This window comes from Neopsephotus bourkii, unplaced genomic scaffold (genome assembly GCF_033783945.1).
Source record: "Neopsephotus bourkii isolate Nb327-2 ecotype Australia unplaced genomic scaffold, CSIRO-AGI_Nbou_v1 NB_716, whole genome shotgun sequence".
Classification (NCBI taxonomy): Eukaryota; Metazoa; Chordata; class Aves; order Psittaciformes; family Psittacidae; genus Neopsephotus; species Neopsephotus bourkii.
In genome coordinates this window covers 2941639-2955451 of record NW_026901215.1, presented here as the reverse complement: position 1 = coordinate 2955451, position 13813 = coordinate 2941639, and the positions used below count along the sequence as shown (strand labels likewise).

At 38.1% G+C, this 13813-nt stretch overlaps 1 protein-coding gene across 2 annotated transcripts in view; it reads right to left on the bottom strand.

The window, feature by feature from the left end:
• ATP10B (ATPase phospholipid transporting 10B (putative)) overlaps positions 1–13813 on the bottom strand; it is a 205594-nt gene that overhangs the window by 83780 nt on the left and 108001 nt on the right. The window lies entirely within an intron of this gene.

The following is a 13813-nucleotide window of genomic DNA, read 5'->3' as shown; positions in this document are numbered from 1 at the left end:
TATACTGCATTTCTAGATTAAAGAACAGCTGTTTCTCTTCATTAATCAATAGTTTAATCAATAAATGTGATATGCCAAGAGGGAGTTACAGCTGAAAGATGGTTCTGAAACACTTCTTTGCTTGTGCTTGTGTGGCTCTGGCTTACAGTGCTTGGTTTGACAGAAACTGAAGCCCAGTTCTGTGTTAACAGATGAGAAATCAAGGGATAAAGCTATTAGAATGAGGCATATTTCACTTTGCACTCTTATATCTACCTCTGCTCTTTCCAGACAAATCCAGAGAATGAGTTGACTGACCTAGTTAGAGCTGCCCAATTAGCTGAATGAATGACACAGTATTGAGGGAAGTGAAGAGAGCAATACTCTAGGGAGGGAGCTGTCAGAGACTGCTGTGAGTGTGGAGGATCATCCTACTTATGATGAGTCCAGACTTAAGTTTTTAATTCTGTTACTCCTTGCAGTTATAGGAAACTTAACAAGGTAGGTCAAAAGATGTATTATTTTCCTATGCATGCAACTGTACACATCCTCAAAGAAAGGTCAACACTTCTTTCTGACACTATAAAATATACTAACTGGGAAACAAAATAGCAAAACCAAAAACATAGCTCAAACTATTTTTCAGTAACAAAATACTAAATTTCTCAGCAATATGTGTAAAAGACTTATTTGCCAAATGGTAGCAGATTCTATGTTACTAGGAAAACAGACACATGCACCTTTTATTTCCCATTATTATCCTTAAAGACACAGAGGTCTCACCTTAAGCTAAAAGAGGAAAAAAAAAAAAAGTGAAAATACAGAAATAACAGCAACAGGCTTTAGGCCAGGGGAATGGACCTAATCTAATTATGCTGATTTCCTTTGACAGCAGCTCCGCAAAGGCAGCAGAACATGGTGGACTTGACTTACAGAACATGTTAAAGCAAAGCCTTTCCTATTATGACAGCCAAGTAAGCCTCTCTATTCTGTTACCACACGAATGGTGGTCTTCAGGATTTGCAGGCCACTGAGAAAAAGCCTGATCATGACACAGTAATACATTCAGAGTAATTGGAGCATCTCATTCTCTTGAAAGAAAGGCCAAAAATGGAAAAGAAATAATACTCAGAAACCGAATCAAATGTCAGATTGCACAAGGGGCAAAAAGCCCCAAACCCACCTTCAAAAATACCATCTGTTGTAACCTTTCTTTTCTGCTATTAGATTCTTCTGTAGTCAAAGAAAATTAGCAGAGTGAATGCAATGTCACTCAGTCATGTCCTGTCATCAAAGAGTGTGGCAAGATTTCCTTATTACCAGGCACTAATGATGTAGCATTTATTTGTGTAATTAACTATCATTATAGTGAAAGGTTGCATAATATATCACAGCGATAGTGTTGCCAAATGAGCAATTAAGAAGCAAGATTTAAAGTCACTGCTTTTGACCAGAAGTAAAAGTAGATCATAGCTGGTGGGATGATAATCTTCAGGAAAGAATATGCTCTGGTCCCTCTGAACCGCTCCTCTGTGTTTTGCATGGAGGTGATGCTGTTCAAATATAGCATTTTCTTCTATTCTAGTCCCATAGGAATTTCTCTAACCCATAGAAATTTCTATATGCTCATGGTAACTTCATTTTTTGATTCACCTCATCTGCCTAGCCAAATTATTTCAAGAGTGACAGACTCATGATCCTATTACAGTGAGTGCTGTATTGGTTTTTTTTCCAAGCAAACTATAAAAGTCTGTGAGTGGAATGGATTTCTTTCCTGATAGAGACTCAGAAACCAAGAATAGGGGGAACCACGTATAAATTCCAAGGTATAATTTCTTCTAGATGGTACAATGCTATAAAATGGGCTATACGTCTGATCTCCAGACATACACTTTGTTGCCCTGAAAGTCCTTATATCAGATGCCTATAGACTGATAAATAAACATTCACTGTCTAGGTCAGATATTAAGACCTAAAGTAGGATGGCTTCAGTTCCCTCCTTCCCAGCAGCAATATGCGACACTTTTTCATACCAGCAAGAAAAAGGTCTTGCAAGTATGAGTGACACATCAGCATGGCTGCAGCTTACATGCATAAATCCCTTCCTCATGTGTTGCTGGAATAGCTGAAGGGGAAGCACTAGTGACTTCATGCTGCAACCCTGAGATTAGCGGATGCAAAAAGGAAGCTATCCCTTGCAAGGGCAAGCATTATCTCAAAAGGAACAAATAGCTTAAGAAGCAGAGCATGTAGCATTTCTGGGAATGTAATCACTTTTCATTCTTGTAATTAAATTGTGTCATACATTTTTTGTTTCAGCCTATTCCTCTACCTGAAAACAACAGAACTATAATCAAACGAGAACACATACATGTAATTTAAGACAGGAGAAGTCACTGACACAAAACACAGGTCTTTTTCCCAGTCCTCATTTCCCAAGAAAGACCTTTCCCTATAAGGGACAGCGTACAGAATTAAGTGAATCATGCACTCTGGAACATAAAATTTCAACAGTGCTATGGAAAATTGTTAATGTGGCCCTTAACTTCAAGATTCTTCAGTCATCTCTTTCAGTACTTAGAGGTAAGATAAAACACTTATTTCGCAAAGGCATAGGAACACTTCCTAGTTTAAAGTCTGTGAATAAATACTTAACTAAAAACTAAACTCCAGAACAAACAAGGTCATTACAGTAACAATTACGAATGTTCAGTGAACTTTGCTGTCCTCTGACTGTTTGATGTGAGATTCCTGATGTACATCTTAACCAAAATGAGCTTGCTGTCCAATGTAGTTTCTTCATGGATAACCATTTTGGTCATTTGTAAGTCTTGAATGTTATTGCAAAGTAAGGTGAGTTTCAACAAAACCTTTCCCAAAGATTTTAATATTGTCAAGATTATTCCTTCACCTTTCAATCAATTATGAAAATCAACAGAAGGGGAAAGCATTATTTATGTAATGAACAGCTTTTAAATACATAGAACCTACATGGCATGCAAATTTCACACTACTTCTAAATTCAATGCATTCTACACAATTGCTGTATTAAATTAAATCACTAAACTCCATCTGCAGACAAATTCTCCACACACTTTGGTTTTCTTCATATCAAATAGCCTGCAGGTATGGAAATAAGCATTCATAGTCCATACCAGATGTTAATATCTAATTGAAATCCATAATTTTAAAGACTATGCTTCTGATTCTATCTACAATCTGTGATTTTCTGTACAGCACGTTGCTGCTTTTCACTATCAGTATGGAACAAAGAGATGTATTGACAGAAACTGGTGAAACACACAATTCAATTACTAATAAATCAAATTCTACTTAGAAGTATAATGAAACCATTAAATTAGATGCAGATTGCCACTACTTTCTCAAGTACCAAAAGGAGCTAAAACTTCTTTTCCTATCCTCTCTCACTATGAAAAATGAAGGACCAATTAGTACCTAGCTTATTCACCCAATTAAAAGAATGACCACTATCATGGATATTGGGACAAGAGGAAGCTGCATCAGTCTCCATCTTCCACTTCTGGTGGACTGGGCCTACAGAATTGCCTAGCAATGGTGATTTATGAAAATTACAATGTTTAAAAGAGAGACGCCCCCAACATAAATGTTTCTTGGGGGAGAGGGCTGCTTTAATAAGGCATCAGTTATCTCAGAACAGAACAATCACTGTTACTTATTGTTTAGACAAGTAATGAGCAAACAGTTTGGCAAATCAAGAAATACACTAGCCTAGGAGAAGCTCTCTTCTCCATCTTTAATGCAAGAAATCTAGTCACATTTCACTCTAAGGAAACATTTGACATTCAGTTGCACTTTCTGCTTCATAAAAATTAAATATAGAAAAATAAAGGTCTCTGAAAAAGTGCTGAACACTGAAATGTATAATAGCTTATTTTAGAGTTAGACTAACATAATTATCTTCATTTTAGAGCTCACTTCTGTTACAGTCTGAGACTCACACAACTGTTCAAAGCAGGGAGGACACGGCTTACATAAATGTGTCTTTTCTACCTGCACCAACATTTCTTTGATTTAATCCTTTGTATGGTCCATCTGTCAAGTGATGGTTAAAACACATTTTGTATTTTTCAAAAATCCTGTATCTACCACTACTTCCTGTAAACAGAATTATTTATTAAAGTAGAATAACAAGAGCATTGTGAATTGGTGGGATTTTCTTTTTTTTTTTTTAGAAATTATGTTAACTCTTGATATTTTAATATTCCCCACCGTCCAAACTTTTTCTGGGTTTAGTGGTCAGCATCGTTATTTTTCTCTTTTGTGAGAGCAATATATTAATCTACATTTAAACAATAGTAATTTAATTTTTTTACATTATTGATTTTTTTCAAAACCACCGCTCTGAATACATTCAGTTGTAGTTTCCAAGTTCTACCCAGTCAGATATCTTAAAGGAGGACATCTTGAGAAAGCATACAATTTATAGGCTTTTTTATTCTCTTCATCCTTCAACAACTTAGGCTGAAAAATACAACAGAAATTCTTAAAAAGTTAGCACAAAAACTGTGGCAGAGGGTTGTGTCAGAAATTGCTTGCTGTGGTAATTCACTTGAGCAAGACAGTGAATAGTTTTCTTTCAGATAATGTTTTTAGGTACAAAGTGGTTTATGAGGTACCAAGTTTTAAAGCAGCCTGGCAGAGCAGGCTGTGAACTGAAAGATACATTACACAAAGGCTCCAGAATGTTTTTAAAATTAGGCATGGGAAACTAGCTGCAAAGCTGGAAATGCTCAGCTGGAGATGGAAAACAAGGAAAAATAGTGGAGAGCATTACCAAAGGACTACAACAGGGTCTGATGGATGAAGGATCATCCAAACATCAGGATAAAAGAGAAGATGAACTTTTAGGTTTAATGTTTGCCCAATCACCTCATTATGTTGACTGATATGCCATATTCAATTGAACGATCAGACCCTGAATAAATACCATTAGGATTATAACATTAGCCTTGAAGTGATGCCAACGTGTTCATCAGTTTCAGCCTGTCATGGGAGACCACAGGGAAACTGCTAACTCCATCCTGGCCACCGAGAAGTGCATTCACTACTTCCATTTAACAGCAAATGGAAGTCTGTGGCTAACCTAAAGACAGATTGCTCTTGACTCAATATAAAAAATAGTAATAATACACAAATTGCAAATCAAAACTGAACTCCCTTAGAATTCAGATCCTGCTCAAACTTTCCATAAGGGAAAAAAAAAGTATGTTGATACTTGGTACATACATATACAATCTCTCACACTATTTTTAATTGTGCTTCATCTAGGCCTTGAAACATGAAAAAAAGCGCACGTCTCTACACATTTGAGACGTGAAATACGTTGTAGTTCCAAACAAAAAACTCTGTCTTTGCTTGAATAACCAATCCCAGAGATCTTCCTATGTCAAAAGTCAGCTATTCTCAAGATTAATCCATTTTGATGGTTATACAGTGGTAGGCATGGAAAAGACAGCAGGGATTACCTTCTGTTCATCAATGAGACACCCTCTTCACTCCCAGCCCCTAAATCTTTCCACACAAAGTCTCCATGGCTGGACCAAGGCAGTGGCCAAGCACACCTTTCAGAGCAAGGTCTGTCTTTGCAGCCAGCTCCACTCTGTCTTTGTGCTGTGAAAATGAAGAATCATTAATAAAATGGATATCATGTGGCAATAGGTTTAGAAATTCCAAAAGTTAACTTTGTCCATTTTCAGATAACCAGTCCAAATGAATGCTGTGTTATAGAAGAAATCTGCTAAAATAAAAAAGTAATTATGTTAAATAACACATGATAAAACAGATAAAACCCCATTCATTAAAGTTCATATTTGTAAAGAAGAAGAAATTGGTATCTCAGCTTGTACTTTCAGCATTTAAAAACCTTTTTTTGCTTTTAATAAAAGACATATAATATAATAAGAATGGAAAAATTCACAGGAGGGGAACTTTCCTTTCTGTTCTGATCCAAGTGTTTGAAAAAGTGACTAAAATCTGTGGGGTTTCGCAGGTGGAGCTGAAGCAAGCCATCAAATGGGAAGGTTATTTTACATAGAGTAATTAATAATCTAAATGTATGTAGAGGTCTCACTTCTCTGTATTTGTCATAAGAAACCAGCAGTGAAAAGAGCATCACTGATACCTTTTGTTGCAAAGTCCTCCCCCTTGCAATAAATGGTTTATCATTCAGATAAAAAAGTGCCTGTTATTTTTTATCAAACCAAGGAAGAGCAAATAAGTCAATTTGAAAACAAATAAAAAAAAGCTGCATCTTGTTGGAAACTGGTTGCAATAATTTTTTTACTTAAAATATTAGATCATTGGGGGAGAAACGTTTCTTTCATAACATCCTTTTTTTTTTCTCATGAATAAAGTTGTAAGCAGAGAGTAACAGAGGTATTTAAAGCATCTGGTTTTATTTACTGAAATCAAATGCAAACTATATTTTCTAAGAATTCACGGTAGTCATCAGTCCAAAACCAGCAAAATCCACAGCTGATTTTCTCCTGACGAATCCCACTGCCAAGCACTGAAATTATTAACTTTCTTTTTCCTTAAAAAATATTTATTTTTGGATGTATTGCTCATGGTTAAGCTACAGAAATAAATGCAACAATGAACTCAGAGTGAAAAAAATGTTTTCTAAGAAAAGAAATGTCACCATTAAGCTTCTAAACAGCATTCCAGCCCCCTTCAGTGTCATTGGAGAAAGGATTTAGAAAGTTCTAAAAAGACACTAGAAAAGTTTGAATCTTTAAGCTTTCCTATTTGGAATCTTACTACTATGGTCTCCAACAATCAATATTTTGGGAACAGTTTTCTGGTTAAAAAGCCAAGAAGCACCAGCCTGTTCTTTTAGTTCTCCACTCTTAGTGCTGGCAGATACAAATAAATACTGAAATAGTTTCTCACTTTTAGAATTAACTTTTGGTTGCATATCTAGCACCAGGGACTTATCAGATAATGACAATTATGACAACTTGCCCCATTCATTTTGTTACTTATTTTCAGTTCAAAATATTCCATGTACAAAAGTAGAATTTCAAATGAATGCTTTCACTTTTTCTTACTGAAGTCATCAGAGCATCACAGTCTCAAAGACGAATACATATGTCAACGTGATGCTGTGGCTTGTCTACTTATTATTTTGTGTGCAGACATAAGTTCACTCACCCATATTTTGAGCTCACAAGAGGTCAATCAACTCCAGAGCAGAAAGATGTGCATCCGTGGTTAAAAGTGTTGAGCCCAGGCTAACGAGCCCCTTCGAGACACAAGATATAATGGCCTGCTAACATGGCTACGGTGCAGCCCCTGCCTCAAAGAGCACTTGTGTTGAGGAGATGGAGCAAAGTCTGTCAGTGAAGACATATCAGCATCCCCATATGAGCCTGTGCCATCGGTTTCACTGAGAGACAAACTCCTAAATCACACAAGTACTTTTGATAATTCTGCTTCCATTTCTTAGCTCAGGACCGGTTGAAAACAGTTGGCAAATCTTGCAGTAGCAATTCAGCAGGTCATGTCCCTAAGCTCTCTGCCCAGCTCCTCTGCTCCAAGGGTCACTACTCCTCATCACTGGACACATGCCCATGCACACATCTCCAGCCCCTCAGGGCTCCAGTTCCCAGCTTGGTTCTGACCAGAACACTGGTCTGGGGCAGCAACTATGAACCTTCCTGCCGATTCCTCTACATGGCAGTGACCCAGAGCTGAGGTTAGCAACTTTTAAAACTGCTGTAAAAAGACTCACTTGTGCTCACCTATCAAGAATAACTGCAAAACTGTGAGCAGCAGTGGGATAAGCAGGCTGTGTTTTTAAATTATGTCCAAATTACCTGGTTGCTGTGGACAACTCTGAGAATCCAAATTTTCCAGGAACTGGAACTTCAGAAACCTGCCTGCATTTTGAAAAGCACCACAGGTAGCAAAGGCAGATGATAGGGTTGTACAGCTGGACAAAACCCCCTGCATTTCATGTCAAATATGAATACCTCCAGCTGCTAAGAGCCTCAGTTACAGAGAGGCAGAAATCTTGGCACGTAGGTTCATGTTAAAATGGGAGCTGGTGGTAGATTTAGTCTTCATCAGACTAGTGATACTGTAGGAGTCTGGGGTAGCTTTTTGTGCTCCACTCCCCCCACCTTGCTTCTCTTGGTTTTGATCATTAGCTTGATTTGGGTTCTGCAGTGCAGGATGAGAGAGCAAGGCATCTTCTGTTTAAGTAAAGGCTTTAATAAGACTTGAATTGATTTAGAGAACATTTTAGCTCCATCTATTACCAAGAAGGCAATCCTTACTCTTTATTGTATTTCAAAATGTTTATTTTGAGACTGTCATGGATTTTAAGACAAAAAGCTACAAATCCATTTTGGAGCAGTAGTAACTGATCAGTCTTTGCTTAGGAGTCGTATTCCCTCTCTCAGCACTGCAATATGAATCCAAAAAAAGAAATCAAGATGTAAACTTAGAGTAAAATCAATCTTTCCAATAACCCTCTGGGTCAGATTACACTACCAAAGACCTCTTTAATACTTTATTGAGCTGACCATTTGCCTGGTATTGCTTTGGTCTCAAAAACATACAGACAATAAGCACTGACTAAAGATCAGGACTAGACTGCTGCTGCAACACTGCTTTCCTCATAAATATAGTCAAAACGTGCAATTTTTTTCTTACAGATCCTGTGTCTCTTGAGATTATCATAATACAAAGAGACAAGAGAGGGAAAACATTCCTTGTTTCCCAAGTGGTTTTACTTTGACAGCATTTTCTACTTAGTGGATATCACTGCTTCTCTTGTATTCTCACTTTTTGTGTCTACATCAACATATTTAATTTCCTGACACTCTGACACGACTGGTGGGAGTAACATAGCTGTCACATCACCTACATTTTTTTCTGAGGTCTGGGTAAAGCGGTAGCAATGCCAGTTGCCAGTCAACTTCAGATGTGATGCAGAAGAAGAATGAAGGAGAAGAGACCACTGCAGGTAAGACCAAACCATGTCAGCTTCTGTCTTGGGCAGGTCTGCCACATAAAAAAGATACAACTCAAAAAGACACCAAGGAGGAGCAATTTTCAAGCAAGTAGAGAACCTGCACCTAGCTTGCAAGGGGTGAGCAGTTTAATTAATGCTTATAAATAAATGAGAGCTTCTGTCAAGACACCATGTAATGAGCAAATGAGCAATGGTAAATCAAATAATAAGATCTGTGATCCTGCAAAACTACTGTAAAAACACATACAGGGTCTATATCTGTATAATTTATGTACTTTAAGAACTACTTAAGGTCAAATTTCCAGCTGTGAGTAATATGGCTGCTCCCCAAAGGTGTTTGAAAGCAGTGATTCATGTCCTCAATTGCTTTGATAGAAGCTTACTCAATGTGCCAATAAGCTAATTAAGAGCAGAGAGGTGCATGTACCTAATAGTATATTTGGCCTTAATATTTGCAAAACCTGCCAACTCCCTTCTTTATAATCAGAAGGAGGGGCAAAATACCTAACAAATCTGACTAGACTGAAATCAGAGGGGAGCTTGTCCTGCAAGCATAAGCACACACACACAGAGGCTCACACTCTACTGGCCACGTGGCTCAGAAAGCCTCAGAGCTTCCCAGACCTCTCTGGCTAATTAAATTCCACACAAGGTGGAAAATCATTGTATTTGCTCTCTCTGTGCTGGCTGGTTTTAGAAGCAATTCCTAATAGAACTACCTGAGCAGCCTTTTAGCAAAACCAATGTAATGAGTTGGTAAAAAGTAATGAGTTGGTAAAAAGTAATGAGAAAGAGCGCACTCCCCCCCCTTATTTCACAAACAGCAAGCTGCACACCATGTGGAAAGGCCAATTCTGAGGGTAGCAGTGTATCGTCTCCCAGAGGATGCTAACGAAGAAGACTTTCCCTGCACACAACAACAGGAGGAGAAATACAGAGATGGAGCACAGGGAGAAGAGCTTGTGAGAAAGATTCCATCCTTGCCTGCTCCCCAAATACCTCTTAAGTAAGCACTGGCAGTTTGCTGTCCAATCCAGAACAGCCTATTTTCATGTTTGCTGCAAGTCTCAAATCCATTAATTAATATTAAATAAGAGGCTGTAAAATTGTTTCAGTGTGACAGGAGCATTAACACTGCCCAGTGTATGCAATACTAACTTTCTCAATTTCTGCTTTTCAAGTGTACTTTTAACTGTTCGAGGCTAAAATATGCATGCTGCATGCTCAGGCAAACCTCCAGCTACATAGAAATGAAATATTACTGAAAGAGGTTGTTTACAAGAGCCAGCTGGAGCAGCTAATACATATTATAATATGCTAAGCTCTGATAGTCCCATATCACTTGCAATTACTTAAAAATGCAGTAGCTCTAAGATTGAGGCAAATTAAATTCTCGTTATTCATGAAGTAACTAAAACAATGGGCAGGGAAATAAAAGAGTATCTGTGGCAAAAGGTAACAACTGGTAACAGACAGGCTGCAGGCAGCAAAATATGCTTGTTGACTACACCCTGGAGAATGGTAAAGAAAACACCCAGTTTTGTTTAATTGTTTCTTACTTACATTTTTTGATCCAGGCTCTTATGCTCTATAAAACCATGGAAAACAAGCACCTTGGGTTTACTCATTACGGAAAGTATATTTCAAAATGAGATTCTGTGTGCCCAGCAAGGACTCCCGGCTTTTCCAAAGAATTTTTCTGGGAACTGCATAGACACGCGTGAACCCAGCCAGCACACAGAGAGGCAGGCCCAGGTCTGCCCCTCTGAATAACTGGGTCCACTCCATCAATGACCAAAAAGCTTACTAAAAACAAGAAGAGGGGAGAAAACATGGTGTTGATTGGTTTGTTCAGACTGATGCTGCACAGAACTGAAGGCAGGAATAAAAGTGGCTCAGCTCAAGAACAAACAGGCACCATTCTGCAAATTTAAGGTGTGTACTCTTTGCTTACATGTGTATAGTATCAGCAAAGTTTCACCCACTTTGGTTACCCCTTGTAAACTGAGAATAAAAATGAATGCTGGGTTATTTTCAATTTTGTGATTGGTGAAGAAATTACTAAAAGCATGTTCCCAGAGTGAGTGAGAGCATTTACAATCAGATAACCTCAAATCAGGAGGGGTCTGCCTGCAATACCACATGGGAGAAAAATCTGTTCAAGTGCAGAATAACTCAAGGGTGTTTGTAATCAGAGGTGTGAGAGGGCAGGAGAGTGAGCACTGGCTGCTGAACCTGATGTTGGCACAAGCTGAAGAGATGGGAAAAGGCAAATCCCAGAACAGCATTATCTAAACATGATGCATCTCTGAAATGGGAAGAAAAATTTGTTCAGCAGAAAACAGCACAAAACCATAAATATGCATGCCTATTAACAAGTAAGTAAAACCTTACTCTTCAGTAGAACCCAGAGGTCTCTATTATGAAATATAATAGCAGTAATTAGCCAAAATTAGCTTTGTTTCAGAACGGCAATGGGTATAGGAACAATGGGGTACAAGGTCTTGGTCTGCAAAATATAGGGGACACAGACAGACTTACAAAAGGATACAGCTATTAGCAACATTAAATAATTTAGAAAATGGCTCTTAGGGTCAGGAAGTTTGGTAGCCCCTGCCCTGCAGCTTCTCTAGCTGCATTAACTAACACTCAAGAGCTGAGAAGCTTAAAGCCATACAAGTTTTGCATAGAACTTTATCCACAAAAGGTGGGAACAACAAGCAGAGGAACTAGTAGTCCAAATTAAGCCTCAGAAATACAACAGAATTCCAACACTGGCATGCATTCCTAGTCTGCACCTTCCTAATCCTCCAGAAATTGCCATACAAAGTGTCGCTGCGGATTTAGCCACTTAGTGATCACTTGCAGGTAAACCCCATTACTGGTTACACCAATAAGAAGACTGGAAACAGATAAGAAATAGAAAGACAAGGAGATTTTGCATCTCCCACAATTTTGTAAAAAGAGTATTTAAAAGGTACCTTTTTGAAATCTTACTGCAAATATTACTGCACAGGTAGACAAAATATAGCATTATTGCTCTTATCTTTCTGAAACAAATTACTATTAGCTATCACAACCACTCCCACGTGTGCTACCCATACCCATGGAGAAGACTGACAGAGACTGATTTTTCAACTTGTCTAATTGGCCTGAGGATATAGGAAATTAACTGCATCCTGCTCTGCCTGAGCTAGCAGCTTTTCTGTTTGCTAGGAACAGAAAACAAGCAAGATTACATATTACTTATTGTTCTGTCAATTTCTTGCTAGAAAAAAATTAGAGTTAGTTTTCTGGGGTAATTATTTTTTTTGCATAGAAGCTCATGCTTTCTGGGTTTTTTCTTTGCTTGATACTTGTTTGTTTGCTTGGTGCTCACTTTATTTATTTAATTTCTAAAAGCTTATTTAAAGGATTGGAATTAAGGAGGTTATTGCTCTGGAATGGCAAATGGTGAAGGATGAGTCAAAATGCTCACAGAGGTAAATGCAAACACACCTCTGCTCCTCTCAAAGTTCAAACAATAGCCCTGCAATGAAATAGCTGAGGGCGAAGGAACATGCAGAGCACTGACGCATCAGCATTGCTAACATACCACGCAGCCTTTTGAACTCTTTTTTTAGACTCTCTAAGCAGTCCATCTTTGCTACTTTTTTCCCCTTAATTTATCTTTCAGTACTTGAACCAGGCTCAGCAGGCAATCTCTGAGAAACACTGCTCTGTGCACCACCACCGTAAAACTTCCCTGTGGCTGCTTCCCAGTTAGACTTCTTAGCACCTAACATTGGGACTGAATTTACTCTGCAGCCTTTGCATTAGTGGGGTCACACTCACTTTTCACTTTGTTTCCACAAAACATGGCAAACTTATTTACTATATGTAGAAGCTGAAGCTATTACAAAAGTTACATCAGGATAAAGGGGACAACAGTTTTCACCAGTGCGTAAGATTCCCCCCCTAACTGGTCTCCCAACCAGGCTTTAAAACATGAACCAGTCATAATGCTCACAAAAGTTCCCAATGCAGTATTCTCGTTTTGTTAACAAAAAGATTATTTCATTATTCCTGTCTCCTTGAGAATTCTTTCACTTTAAATTTAAACTTCTATATTTCTTCCCTGAGTCTCCCTGGAAAGAGCTCTTCTGCAGCCTTCCGTGAAGTATTATCAATATTAGTATTCTGCTGCTAATTCGGCTCCTCTGCTCCACAGCCACACAGCAGAGTACCCTAACGTAATCGTATTGTCTGCAATCCATGGCAATAAAGATAATCTTTTCTGAACCCCCTCACATATTGGCAGTCTGTGGTTAATGGATTATTCTTTGGAAGAGTTCAAGACTGTATCTAAAATGTACAATAAAACTTTGCCAGAAACAGCTTCAAAAGCCAACAAGACAACTGTATATTAAAACTGAAAGTTTTCATTTTGACGTTTCATTTCTTTCCAATATGGATTTCTTGTTACAGAAAAAGTCTTTATTTTGCCTATTCTGAAAGAGTGGTTTTAAGGACCCTGGAAAAATTAAAAAGTCAAATGAGCAATGCATATTAATGTCGCTTTTTGTATTACCAAATTCTGCAGTAATGCTTACTGTTTCGAGGGGAGTTTATAATTATGCAAATTGCTAAGCAGTCTGCATAATGTACAACATGTTTGGGTTCACTGACTAGAAGCCAAGATACATTTCTTTAATGCTGCTTGTATGCTATGCAATTCAGTTTGCATTTCTTACGCTCCACTGCGCTGTACCTGTCTCCAGCAGTATCCCTTGTGTTTCCGAATTTATATGCAATCCCAGTACCTTTGCAGAC